The sequence below is a fragment of the Cryptomeria japonica genome, chromosome 9 (assembly GCF_030272615.1).
Source record: "Cryptomeria japonica chromosome 9, Sugi_1.0, whole genome shotgun sequence".
Classification (NCBI taxonomy): domain Eukaryota; kingdom Viridiplantae; phylum Streptophyta; class Pinopsida; order Cupressales; family Cupressaceae; genus Cryptomeria; species Cryptomeria japonica.
This window is the reverse complement of record NC_081413.1, coordinates 291,101,229-291,116,348: the sequence shown is the minus strand read 5'-3', so window position 1 is coordinate 291,116,348 and position 15,120 is coordinate 291,101,229.

Genomic DNA, 15,120 nt, shown 5'->3' with positions numbered 1-15,120 from the left:
TGGGTCCAGCGTTATCTAGGTTATGGACTAGTTTCTGTAATGTGTTGGAGGATGTTCCTGATGCATTACGGATGGTATTTAATGATTCGTTTACATTGTTTTTGGCCTAAGCCAACTTGGTTGAACATTGGATTGTGGGTTTATGTTATGAACTTATTGTATTATCTTTTAGGTGGTTGACCAAATTGTGTAGGTCCCGGGTTGGTATAAATATGATGTAAGATCTCTTTGTAGATCATGGGAATGTTAATGGGATATAGGGCTATCAATGCATGAATAATGCTATAATCATATGTAGAGGTTTTAGTTGATCATAGGTGATTGAATTAGGTTGGTAAGAGAGGTTTAAGACCTCTGATATTGAGCTTAACCAGAATTGTACTCAAGCATAGGAGATGTTATACTTGCAGTTCAATCTTCATTCTGGATTGTAGTCTAGATTTATTTTGTAGTCAATGAGGCTCCCTTTTGTGATGAGAAATGCAGTCTAGGTTGTTGGCCTTCCTACATGTGTAGGCCCTCATATTGTAATCACATACTTACTGCAGAAGTATTATCTGACTTTGGGTAGGCTTCCCACCATGGTTTTCCCTTTACCCAGTTTTCCATGTACAAATATTAGTGTCATGTGTTTTGGATGGATGGTAACTATTCTATGATTTATGTTTATGTTTAATTGCTATATCCATCATTCTGGTATTTGGTTTATGCATTCCAGTATTGAGTTTATGTGTTATGGCAATATGGATTTAAATGCTTAAAGTTCTATAATGTAGTTACAACTGATTCACCCCCCCCTCTCAGTTGTCCTCTGGTTATTGAGTTGTCTAGCAATTGGTGTTGGATCTTGGTCCTCTCTGCAGAAGCTTAACGTCTTGAGGAAGATCCTATGGCATCTAGCAGTTCAACCTCATCAAATTCATCTGCAGTTGTTTTCCAGAGAGAAATTCCTAGGCTTGATGGAACAAATTACAAGGTCTGGAAGATTCAAATGGAGACTCATCTAAGATATCTTGAAAAGGAAATTTGGGAGATCATTGAGAAAGGTGTAACATCATTTAATCTGGCATTTGGCAATCCTCCTCTGGCAAGCCTAGATAAGGAACTTGAGAATAATTGTAGAGCTAGAGAAGCCCTTTTGTGTGCACATTCTGATTAGAAAATAATGGGACTAATTGATAAATCAACTAGAAAGGCTATATGGGACAAATTAGAGACTCTGAATTAAGGTGATCCTACTATTAAAATTGCTAAACTTGATGGTTACCGGGTGAGGTATGAGGACCTCAAGATGGAAGAAGATGAAAGGATTACTGCTTTTATGGACAGAGTTAATGACATTGTTTTGGGAATTCAATGTTGTGTTGGATCTCTAAGAAAAGATGAAATAGCTTCTAAAGTATTGAGATCTTTGCCATCAGCATATAAGATGAAGGCTACTACAATTAATGAGTTGAGAATTATGGAAAACACCTCTGTTAATAGGGATACCTTGGTTGGGAAATTATCTGCTTTTGAACTTGAGGAATCTGGACCTTCTAGAGCTGTAAAATTTGAACCTGCTTTTCATGCATCTACATCATTTACCAGCAAGAGTGATTAGAAAGATTTATATGTGAAGTAAGTAGAGGATATGAAGAAAGAAGATGAAGACTTTGAGCAACTTGAAGCCTTATTCGCTAGAAGAGTACCTAAAAGAGAGACAAAAAGTAACTATGAAGGAAAATCACCTTTTAAATGCTTTGCATGTTGTAGACACCTAAAAATGGTCAACGCTTGCGGGATCATACTTTAACATTTGCGCATTGCCTCATTTTAGGTTTTTGCGTCACATTAACATTTCTCCTATGTTTCGCACATGGTCTTTATCATTTGTGAGCATTGAGTCATTCGTCTACATTCTTCAATTGTCTCGCTCTTGAATTTGGTCTTGTCGACAACAATCTTCAATCATGATTTCGGTCGATCTTATCCTATCGCATCAATGTGTGTGCTTATTTTTCATCATTTTGGACATCGTCAATCCTAATTAGGGTTTTCTCCTCCTGTCAATCTTGCGATCGATTTTTCTCATCGATCGTTGTCCTCTTATCAATCTTGTCATCTGGCGATCAATTTATCATCAATCCTTATCATTTTCAATCTTGTCGTTTTAACGATTGATTTGTCATCGGTCGTTGTCATGTTCGATTTTCTCATCTGGCAATCGATTTGTCATCGATCATGGTCATTTTCAATATTGTCGTTTTGCAATCTATTTTGTCACCGATCCTTGTCCTCTTGTCAATTTTGTCATTTTGTGATCGATTTGTCATCGATCATTGTCTATTTCAATTATGTCAATTTGGATCAATTAGTCATTGTTCCTCGTCAATTGGTGCATTTTCTCAATCAAATCATTTATCACATTGATCATTTATCAATCCAAAATCATGATCGAATCGATATCAATTATCCTTTGTCAAGACCTAGTTGTCATCTTTGCATTGCTAATTCATCTTCTAGGGTTTCGTGATTTAATCATTTAACCTTGCTTTTCATTTCTCTCTTTAGGATTAATAAATTAATTATTTATCCTAAGTCTTCTTATCACAATTAAATGTTCATTTAATTGGCTAATTATTCCTCTTTGTGAATTAATTAATAAATGACAAATTATTAATTAATCTACCTAATTTCTAATTTTCATCAATTTCATCTTTTTCTAATTTCTTAATTTTTTCTAATTCCTAATTTTAATTTCCTCCTATTTCTCTCCTAAAATCATGGAAATGGCATAGAAATTTGTCATAAATTGTCATAAATCTTTGCATAGAAATTTGTCATAAATTGTCATAAATCTTTGCATAGAAATTTGTCATAAATTGTCATAAATCCTTGCATAGCAATTTGTCATACACATGTCATAATTTTGCTATTCTTGATTTGAATTTCCATTCGAATCACTATCATGCTAATTTGATCTTTTTCTCCAATTTCTCTATAAATTGGTTGAGTTTCTTTAATCGAATCCCCTAATCAGATCATCGAATTTCTAGTTAATCGCGCTTCGAGTATTCTTGAGCAATATCTTATTTACTTGCTTTCATGTCATGATCATGCACTTGTAGGTGAGATCCACAACAAAACCATTTGGAGAAGAAAGAAGGACAATGGAGCCACATGAAGGAGCATTCAAATCATACCTTTGGTTTGCTTAATTTCTAGTTTTGAATGTTTTTATTTCATGTCTCTATTGAGTGTTGTTTAGGATAGATCATTGCAATGACTTCTTGTGATTGAGCTATTATGTTTATTTTACTTGTGATGATTTCCTATTTCCTAATGTACACATGTAATAAGATAAATCATTTTGTATCTAGATGTTTTGAAAGGAATAATCATGATTATCAGAACAAGCATAAGTATAGGAGGAACAAAAGAAAATCATGCTACTATGTTGATAAGGAAGGTGTGACTGATTCTGATGATGAATCGACATGAGATTCTGCTAGTGGATCCAACAATGGAAAGGAATGGGTATTTTTGGCTATCAAATAAGATGATTTGGTACCTGAAGAGAAGGCCCTTGATGCTAAAATTGAAGATAAGGATGAATGAGTGACTGATAGTGGATGTTCACCTCATACGACTGGAGATAAAATAAAGTTATTATCTATGCAAGAATTTGATGGTGGTCTGGTTAGATTTGGAGATGAGAAAGCATGCATGGTCAAGGGAAGAGGAACAATATCATTGGATGGTAAGCATAACAATGATAATGTTTATTATGTTGAATGTTTAAGACATAATATTTTGAGTGTAGGATAGTTGGTAGATAAGGGATTTCAGTTACAGTTCAAGGATGGAAAATGCAAGATTATCAAGAGATCTGGATTGGAGATTGCAACCGTTACATAGACTAAAGGTAATATCTCTCATTTGAACTCTGGTGAGAAGACATGTTTGATTGCACAAATTGATTAGAGTTGGCTATGGCATAAGAGGTTGTGTCATGTGAATTTTCATTGCATTATGAAGATCAGTTCTATTAAGGCAGTTAGAGATATACCTAAAATTGTATAGCCCCATAATCCAGTATGTAAGGAATGTCAAATGGGAAAGCAAGTCAAAATTTCTTTTAAGAGTATACAAGAAAAATCTAATGATGTTCTTGATCTTATTCATACTGATTTACGTGAACCTGCTAGAATCAAAAGTTTTTAGGGTGATAGATATTTCATGCTAATCATTGATGACTATTCAAGAATGATATGGGTTACTTTTCTAAGGGAGAAGTCTAAAGCATTTGAAATGTTTAAAATATTTAAAGCTAAAGTTGAGATAGAGACAAGATTCAATATTAAATGTTTAAGGTCAGATCAGGGTGGATAATTCACATCTCATGAATTTAACAACTATTTGAGAAGAATGGGATAAGGAGACAATTGTCTGCACCCCTTACACCTCAGCAGTATGGAGTTGTGGAAAGGAAGAACATAACTATCTTGGATGCAGCTAGAACTATGATGATGGAAGCTAATATGCCTCATGTCTACAGGAGAGAAGCTATAAGCACCGTGGTATACAAATTTGACATATTTCATGTCAAAGGAGATACCGGTAAGATACCTTATGAGTTATGGTTTGGTCATACACCAACAGTTAAGTATTTCAGAATCTTTGGTAGTAAATGCTATATCAAAGAGATGATTTCAATGGAAAGTTTGATCCTAGATGTGATGAAGGAATATTTCTTGGTTATTCTAATGAGAGGAAAGCATATAGATGTTATTTGATTGCCATGGCACGGTTGGAGGGAAATTTGAATTTGGCGAATGGAGGGAATAGCGCGACTGGTTCCTCTGGTTCTGATACCTCTGCACCTTAAGGACACCTTGTCTCTTTGGGATCTACATTGGATGATGAGGATGGTCGGGAGGATGGGTACCCATGGCATCAAGACCCTCCTCTTGTCTTTAAAAATACTGAAGATTCTTCAAATTTGGGTCACGAGAACTTGAATGCTGAGCTGGAAAAAATGGCTGAAGACAAGGTGGTTAAAACCTGGAACATTTTATTTGCAAACAAGCCTACTGGTAAATCTACCTTTCCCTTTGTGGAAGATATTTCTGATAGAAAGATAGGCAGATTAGCTATTGTAGTACCAGATGTGGTCATAGATCACAGTATTTCTCTAATGGCATTTTCTTTGGTGGGGAAATTTGTTGGACCCGGACCTAATATTGAAGTTGTTAGGTCTTTTGTGAAGAGAAAATGGAGGGTGAAAGGATAGGTTGATGTCTCAGCCCTATCAAGGGTTTTTTTTTGTCTTTTCCTTCTCATGTGGTGAAGATTTAGAAATGGTTCTGAGTGGAGGACCCTGGATGCTTGGGAAGTCATCTTTATCTTTAAGAAAATGGTCTCCAAAAATGGAGCTCAATGATTCCTATTTTAAATCTTCCCCGGTTTGGGTGCGGTTTCTTGGTTTGCCGCTTGAATTTTGATTGGAGGATGTATTCTCAGGCATTGCTAAATCCTTCAAGGAGCTTGTGACAATAGACTCTATGAAAACAATGCGAAAGAGACTAGTGATGTGAGGATATGCATTAATATCTCATAGAACATGGACCTTCCTAGTTCTATCAAAATAAATTCCAAGCTAGGTAAGTGGGAACAAGTTATAGAGTTTGAATCCCTCCCTTTTGTGTGCTTCTCATGTAAGAAAGATGGACATTGGGCAAAGGCTTGTCCTAGTGACCCAAAGAATGCTCAAAAGAACAATAATCATGTCAAACAAATCTGGAAAGAGAAGCTAAACAAAAATGAGGAGGGTAGATCGGAAGGAGGAACTGGACTTCCTAGTAACTCAAAATATATAACAAGGGATGAAAGGAAAGCTATTCCTTCCAAGGATATTCCTCAAAAGGAAATCAGAAAGGATGAAGAGAACGTATTTGAAGTTAAAACAAGCAATGGATTTGAAGCTTTACAGATTCAAGAAGAAGAAAATGTAATTATAAAAGAAATTATTGAAGATAGTGAGATTGGAGACATAAATGAATGACAATATGAGTTTCCAAAAGATACAAAACAATAATGTAATAAAGTGTGTTCAAAGGACTCTGAAGCTCCAAATGTTATCATTGAAGAAAAGACCCAGTTCAAATCACCCTAGGTTAACCTTAACCCTCTATTCCATAACTTTGGGATTGATTTGCCCACCTCATCTCAACAAAAAGGAGAACCTTGGAATAGTAAGAAGTCTGCATATAAAGATGAAGAAGATGAAGAGTTAATAGAAGTGGGAAAAAATAAAAACAAGAAAACAAGTTGTACTAATAGGGTTAAAACTAGAACCAAGTCTAAGGTGGATATTGGTCTTTCCAAATCCCCATAGGGGTGTAAAACTATGAAGTGGCACAAGGACCAAGAGAGAAAACAAAATATAGTTGATGGAAGGTAGTGAACCATTCAGGAATCCTGCTCCCAGGTTTCCAAATGAAGGTAATCTCTTGGAACATTAGAGGCCTAAATGGTCTCCATAAGCAGGATGTGCTCAGGAATTTTATCAGAGATCATAAGCCAAACATTATCCTTGTTTAGGAAACTAAAATGAGTAAGGAAAAAGTTGAAAAATTAAAATTATTTAAACAGGGGGGTGCATGTGGCAGTAGTTCTAATGGAGCATCTGGTGGGGTTGCCATATTTTGGAATAAGAAAACTATTGATGGAGATCTGATTGATGAAGATGGTAACATCATTTCTATGAGAGTAGAATGCATTGTTGAAGGAGAGGAATGGGTGGTCACCAACATTTATGCTCCTAACTTAAAAGCTGCTAGGACCAAGTTTTGGGATAAAATCTAGTAGAAAAAGAGGGACTTTCTCCCAGGATAGTTGGCTTTTGATGGGAGATTTCAACACTCCTCTCTAGAAGATTGATAAATTTGGTGGAATCCAAGCTCAACTAGATAACAGGATTGATCTTATGGACTTTATCAATGCCAATGCCCTCATTGATGTTGACCTTTCTGGAGCTTCCTACACTTGGTCTAATCGAAGGGATGGAGGAGAACTTATTCAGGTAAGGCTTGATAGATCTCTTATTAATTCTGACTGGGTCCTTAAGTATAGATGTTCTCTATCTGTTATTAATAGAATTGGATCAGACCATTATCATGTTTCTTTTGTTGCTAATTCTATTAAGGGCAAATTTTGCTTTCCCTTCCAATTTGAAAAAATGTGGATTTCACACCCTTCCTTGGAAGCTTCCATTGTCAAATGGTGGAATATAATTGTGGATGGTTCTGCCATGTTCAAAGTTGCTAAAAAGTTAAGAAATATCAAAGATAACATCAAGGTTTTGAATAAAAAGGTTTTTGGGGATATTTTTGAATCTAAGAGGAAGCTCAAGGAGGAATTAGAATAGATTCAAAATTCTATTCAGGAACATGGTTATAAGAATGTCCCCAAGGCTAAAGAAGATGAGGTTCTAGCCAAATTACACAACACTATTTCAAGAGAAGAAATTTACTGGAGGCAGAGATCCAGGGCTATTTGGTTAGAAGCTGGTGATAGAAATACTAAATTATTTCATATGACATCAATGAAGCATAAAGGAGCAAGCAAAATTTCTAGATTAATTGTTGATGATAAAACTCTTGTCAAAGATGATGATATAGGTGATGAAGCTATTAGGTTCTTCTCTAACCTCTTGACAGGTAGCAAGGAAATTGACCTTATTAAGAAGGAAGATCTAGTTGAAAATATTCCTAAGATTATTGGACCTAATCAGAATAGGATATTATCTACCATCCCCTCCTTTGATGAAATTAAAAGAGTTGTTTTCTCCTTTCAAGGGGATCAAGCACCGGTTTTAGGTGGATTCCCCATGTTTTTCTTTCAGGAATATTGGCACATTGTTGGGGCTAATATGGTCAATGCTATCACAAAATTCTTTGGCTCTAGAAGAATTCTTAAAGAAATCAAATCTACCTTCATTTCTCTAATTCCAAAGGTGGCTAGAGCTGATTCTATGGGTAAGTTTAGGCCAATAAGTCTATGTAATTCTTTTTACAAGATAATTTCAAAAGTCCTGAATTCTAGATTGCTGGTTGTTCTTCCCCTTGTTATCTCTGAGGAGAAAAAAGGATGTCCTAGGTAGGCAGATTTTGGACTCTATAATTCTTGTGCATGAGAATATCCATTCTCTTAATGCTGCAAACAAAGAGGGATTTCTCATAAAGCTGGATTTGGCAAAAGCCTGTGATAGGGTTGAATGGGAGGTTCTTTTTATGATCATGGAGGCCTTTGGATTTGATGAGAAGGTTATCAAAATCACTAGAGAGCTAATATCTATGCCAATTTTTTCTATTCTTATTAATGGATCTCCTTCTAGATTTTTTAAATCTTCAAGGGGTCTCAGGAAAGGAGATCCTATCTCGCCTATTCTTTTCACTATTTTGGTGGAATGTTTGAGTATATTGATTCAAAATTTGAAAGAGAATAGGACCATCAAAGGTTTGCAACCCTCTTCTGCACTCATCGATAGTTTGTTCATGATACTATATTGTTGGGATACTCTTCTATGAGTGAAGCTTCTACCTTCAAAAGTGCTCTCAGCTCTTATTCCCTTGCTACTGGCCAGTAGGTTAACTGGGAGAAATCTTCTATTTACTTCATCAATACCCCCTTGTTGAGGCAGTAGAGGATTGCTAACATAATTGGCTATAAGGTTGAGCTGCTCCCCTCTACTTATTTGGGACTCCCTCTTGCTTTGGCTCCGCCAAACTCTTTCTGTAATTCTTTGATTGATAAGTTCACCAAAAAATTGGCTGGTTGGAAAGGCTCTATGTTATCGTAGGCTGGTAAGCTACAACTTCTTCAAGCTACCCTTGAGAATCTGCCTATTTATGCTCTTAGTTTGTTTAGCATACCAGTCAAATTTGTAGAAGAATTAGAAAGAATTTAGAAAAGATTTATTTGGTCTGGTGTGGAAGATAAGAAAAGGATTGCTTTGGTTGCTTGGGATAAAGTTTGTGGTCCTAAAAGTAGTGGGGGGCTAGGTATCAAATCTCTTAAACCTTTCAACAAATCTTTGTTAGCCAAACAAGTTTGGAGGGCATATGGTATTAAGAGAGATTGGAGTAGGGTGTGGTTTGAGAAATACATCCATAATCAGCCCATTCATTCCCTTCTCTATTCTGAAGATATCCCTGCTAGATATTTTATATGGAATAGTATGATAAAATCTATTAAAGTTGCTAAGCTGGAGCTGGCTGGGTCCTTGGCAAAGGTAACAAAATCAGATTTTGGGAGGATGTTTGGATCAAAGATGAGCCTCTTTTTAATCAGGATTGCAGCCATATCATTGAAGATTGTAAAAGGAGGTTTGGTTCTATGGTCTGTAATTATTGGGAGGAGAATAAATGGGTTAGACTTGATGCGGTTTATGCTGGATTTTCTTCACTCCAGCATGATTTGTTTTCCTTTTCTGTCAGCAAAGATTCAGATGATGTCTTCTTATGGAATAGTAATCTTAGGGGTAATTTTACTATTGCTTCTGCTTACAAAAAGATATCTACTTAGACTTGCAACCCTATATGGAATAAATTTTGGAATAGATTCCTCATTCCTAAAGTTAATATGTTTTTCTGGCTTGCAATTCACAACAAGATTCTCACTATTGATAACCTGGTTCAAAGAGGATTTATGATCCCTAATAGGTGTGAGTTATGTCAGAAAGAGGTTGAGTCTGTGGATCATTTGTTCAATCATTGTTCTTTTACATGGGAAATCTGGGGTAGATTGTGGATGCAATGGAAAGTTGATTGGGTTATGTAGAATAGTTTTAAGGAAGTCCTTTGGCATTGGATTTTCCCTACCAAGTTTCCCATGATTAAGACCTTCTAGTCCTTTTTGCTTCCTATGACCTGTTGGTATATTTGGAAGGAGAAAAAAAATAGAATTTTTAGGGAGACTAAGTGTTCTTCTGGTTTATGAAAATATTTGTAGGGCTATTAAATAAAACATCAATACCATTCACAAAAGCAACAAGCAGTGTAGTTATATTGATATGACTGATAATGAGAAAAGCATTCTAACTGAATGGAAATTAATGAATAAGGTTTGGAAGTTTGATATGAAGAGTAGAAGAGATAATGTGGTTTGGAGGTTCCCTCCTCATGATTGGATTAAGGTGAACTTCGATGGTGCAGCTAAAGGAAATCCAAGTAATGCTGGAGGGGGAGGGGTTATCAGAAACTCTTATGGCTTTTACGTTGCTGCAATTACCTCTCCTTTGGAATTCAAAACAACCATGTGGCAGAAGCTCTAGAAATGTTAAAATGTCTTCAGCTTGTTCAGGGCTTCAATTTTAAAAGAATTTGGCTGGAGGGGATTCCCTTAATATAATTCAGGCTATTAAAGGTATTAGTTCCCCTTCTTGGAATATCCAAAATATCATTGATAAGGTAAAAAAAATGTTAGACGCCTATGATAGTGTCATTATTACCCATACCTTTAGGGAAGGTAATAGGGTAGCTGATTTGTTAGCCAATGAGGGGGTCATTGTAGCAGAAGATGCTAATTATATCAGAGAGTCATCATGTAATAACAAAGTCTGAGAGCAATTATTTTATGACAAAATCAATGGTACACATTAATCCCATTATTACCCTTCTTGGTTCGGACTTCAACAATAGAATTTGGAATGAGGTGGATTGTTAGATAATGACCTATCTCAAGGGTCACGCTAATGAGTATAGGTGTGAAGGGCCTTATCATATTAAGTACTGGGTTAATTTGCATGTTTTAAAGGGCTACTTGAAAAACAAGAAAATTACCTTGGTTTTTTATTCTAGCTTCTCTGTTCTTTAGCATCTAGTCAGTTTGCGCTCCCCTAAGGGTTTCGACTTGAACATACATTACATTATGGGAGGAAATCTCAACCATAATGAGCCCACCAGCTGTGAAAGTTGGAAGGGTGAAAGGAAAAATTGGAGAAGGTTGCATAAATATGGCTTCACTAATTATATGGAGAAATTTTATGGGAGCAAGAAGTCCGTTTCCCGTGGTTTTGCCAAGGGTTGGAAAAATAATAGAGTTACTCTGTTTGGTCAGACCTGGAGAGTGGATGAAGATTTGGTGGCTGAGGTGACTAGTTTGCAGAAGGATGACATCAAGTTTTATAGAGATCATAAGTTCTCGGTGGAAGCCATAAAAAATGTCCCCAAGAACAAAGAAGAAAGGGCTCGCCTTGCCAAAAAGGATAATACTTCCTATTATCTCCCTAACCAGGTAAAATCCTTTTGGTAGAAAATGTTGAAAATGTTAATGGAGTATCTTACTATTGATGGTAGGTTTTCAAAAGTCTATAATTATCATTTTGTTACCCTTAATCAATTTCACCATGGCTCTAAGATATCTTTGCCCTTCTATCTAGCCTCCTCCCTTAATGACAGTCTGGCTGACCATGCTAAGAAACCTAATTCTTACCCCATTTCCCACCAAGTTCTTATTTTGTTAATTTATGAGCATCCTAAGGATAAAGTTAAGGCTAATAAGGATGATCCCTTTGTGGAGAATGCCCATATTTCTGAGGATTATGATAGTTCTGACTTTGATAAGGATTCTTCCAATCTTCTCCCTAAAAAGAAATTGAGGGTTAGTAAGAAAGTTGAAGAAGACGTTGAAGAGAAGGTTGATTCTGAGCAAGAGCAAGAGAAAGAGGTGGAAGAAGAGGTGAAGAATGAGTAGGAGAAGGAGGTTGAGGGTGAGGAAAGAGACAAGGATAATGAGTAGAGAGAAGAGGATGTTGATGAGTAAAAGGTGAAGGAGCGTCCCTATGATTCGGACAACAGGGATGATGTTCAAGATTATATGGAGGAGGGAAATCCTATGTCTGAGGATTCTACCTAGGACATGGAGGATGAAGATACTATTCTGAATGCTACTAGAAACAACTCTCTGAAAATGTTTAATTTCCAGAAGTGGTTGGTTGATAACATTACCAGCATTCAGGAAAAATAGAGAGAGATGGATTTCAAAATTGATAATTTGGTTAAGGATATCAATAATAAAGGAAAAGAGGAAAATACATAGGATAATAGTGAAGCAGAGGATGAAAAAGAAATTCCAAACTAGTCGGAAGGTGAGATAATAAAGGGAGATTTGAACCACCTAGAGGATGTGGTGAGGAATCTCAAAGAAAAGGGTGAGTCTGATAATGATCTTATAAACAATCAGATTCAAAAAACTGAGAGTGTTCTGAGGAAATTCATGGAGCATAGCTTGGTTGTGTTGAAGGTGTCTTCTCAAAATATGAATGTGCTGGTTGCTTGCCTGGAGAAGGATAAGCAAAATAAAGACACTGTGATTGTTGATGATGATTTGGCTTCTAGTTCTGTTCAACACTCTTCTAGATGCAGAACTAGGTAAAATGCAAAAGAGCTGGAGCTGAAGACCAAAGGTAATCAATAGGTGTAGGAAAGTAAAGATCTGAAAGAGGCAGAAAATGCAATGATGATGCTTGTCAGGGATGTTGAAGAGACCATAAAGATTTTCAGCTAAAATGCTCTAATTTTTTTTTAGGTGTGCCAGTCTCTCACTGGCCTTTTGTTTGTCTTTTCTCTGGCTGCTGTCTTTTGTGTTGTTCTTTTGCAACCTTTCTCTCTTTGCTTTATCTTCTCTAGTTTCTCTATTTCTTTTCTTTTTGATATGTAAGTGGGTTTTGGGTCCCTTAAAAATTGGTTTTCCTTAATAAAAAACAAAAGTTTGCAAAGAATTGTGGAGAACAAAAATGTCAAGGTGGACGAGCAGAATAGAAGTCAAATCAGAACTTATGAGAGAGAACTAGTAGTGGAAATGATCATAATTGAACTAGTAGTACCTACAGTAGAACAAAATGTTGAACTAGTTACGCTGACAGTATCAGAAAATTCAATAGTAACTAAAGATCAGGACAAGGGAACATAAAATCAGAAGATTCCTAGGTATGTAAGGTTGAATCACTCAAAAGATTAGATCATTGGAGACAAAAATAAAGGAGTGATGATAAGAAGAAGCTTGGCAGGTGATGAGGTATGTTTTATTTCTGAAGTTCAACTGACATTAATAATTGAAGCTTGTAAAGATGAATGTTGGATGAAAGCCATGGAAGAAGAATTAGATCAGATAGAAAAGAATAACACATGGACTTCAGTTCCCCGGCCTAAAAATAAGAATGCTATTGGAACTAAATGGGTTTTTAGGAATAAATTGTATGAAGATGGACAAGTTGTGAGGAATAAAGCTAGATTGGTTTGTAAAGGATATTCTCAGAAGGAAGGAATTGATTATGGTGAAACCTTTGCACCGGCAGCTAGGATTGAACCTGTGAGATTAATTCTTGATTATGTTGCACATAAGACCTACAAGGTTTATCAGATAGATTTTAAGTGTGCATTTCTAGATGGAGATCTTGAAGAGGAAGTTTATATTGAGAAACCTGAGGGATTTTCACTTTCAGATGACAAAAACATGGTTTGCCAGTTAAAGAAATCTTTATATGGATTGAAACAAGCCCTTAGAGCTTGGTATGAAAGACTAGATAAATATCTTTTGAAGCTTGATTTAACTAAAGGTAATTCTGACAATAATTTATATTATAACATCATTGATGATGACATATTGATTATTGAAGTCTTTGTTGATGATATCAGTTTTGGAGGTGAAGATAAATTGTGTATGGAATTCTTTAACAATATGAAGAATGAATTTGAGATGTCTATGATTGGGGAGATGAAATTTTTCTAAGTTTGCAGATTACTCAAACTGATAAAGGTATTTTCATTTGTCAAACTAAGTATGCTAGAGAGTTGTTGAAGAAATTTGGGTTGGAAAATTCCAAACCGATTAGTACTTCAATGGTTACAAGTGAGAAATTAACAAAGAAAGATGCATCTACACCAGTAAATCCTACAAGGTACAAGTCTATGATTGGAGGTTTGTTATATTTGACTCAGACTAGGCTGGATATAATGAATGCAATCTGTATTGTACCAAGATATTAGAGTGATCCTAGAGAAAATCGTGAGAGTGTGGTGAAAAGGATTTTCAGATATTTGTAGGGAACACATGAATATGGTTTGTGGTATCCTAAAAATGATGACTTTACAATATGTGCATATACAGATGCATATTGGGCTAGGGATGTTGATGTTAGGAAGAGAACATTCGGTTGAGCTTTCTTTCTTGGAAAGAAACTTGTTCGTGGATCAGCAAGAAGCAGTCATGTACCTCTTTATCTACTGTTGAAGCTAAGTATGTTATTGCACCTACTAACTGTACACAAGTTCTATGGATGAAGCAAATGTTGAAGAGGATAAAGGTGAATTGTAATGAATGGGTTGTTATTCAGTATGATAACTTTGTTGCTATTGATATATCAAAGAATCTAGTATTTCATTCTAAGACAAAGCACATATCTATCAAGTATAACTTTTTGAAGGAGAAGGTGGAAGCAAATGAAGTCAGACTGGTTTATGTGAACACTAAGGAGAACATTGCAGACATCTTCACTAAACCTTTTCCTAAAGAATAATTTGAGTTCTTTAGAGATAGATTGTGGGTTTATACCCCTCTGATAGAGACCTAAATGATGCTGATTGGCATCAGTCTAGTATGCATTTACAAAGATATTACTCATTCCGGATTCATGTGGTGGTGCTACTACTCAGGGGGAGTAGTCAGTTGTAAGATTAAGAGGATTTATGATTTTTATTTGATTTTTATATCAAATTTATGGCATTGATGTCAAAGGAGGAGAGTTATTCTGGAGAAAAACATAAGGGAGAGATATATTCATCAAGGGAGTTTTGTTCAGAGCTTAATTACTATATCATTTTGTGGGAGATTGTTGGTTGTCTTCCATAGGGGGAGACATGTTTAGCATTTCTTAGCACTTGGATGTTTTTCATATCTAGTGTTCCCATCAATGCCAAAGGGGGAGATTGTTGGCAATTTGGAGGAATTGATTATGTGTTGCATTGATGTTTTGTCATTGATGGAAACACTAACTATTTTGGTTGTTTATCGGTTTCCAGTTGGTTCCGGTAGAGTGGTTGGTTTATGATATTGATCTGGTATGCTCTGGTATGC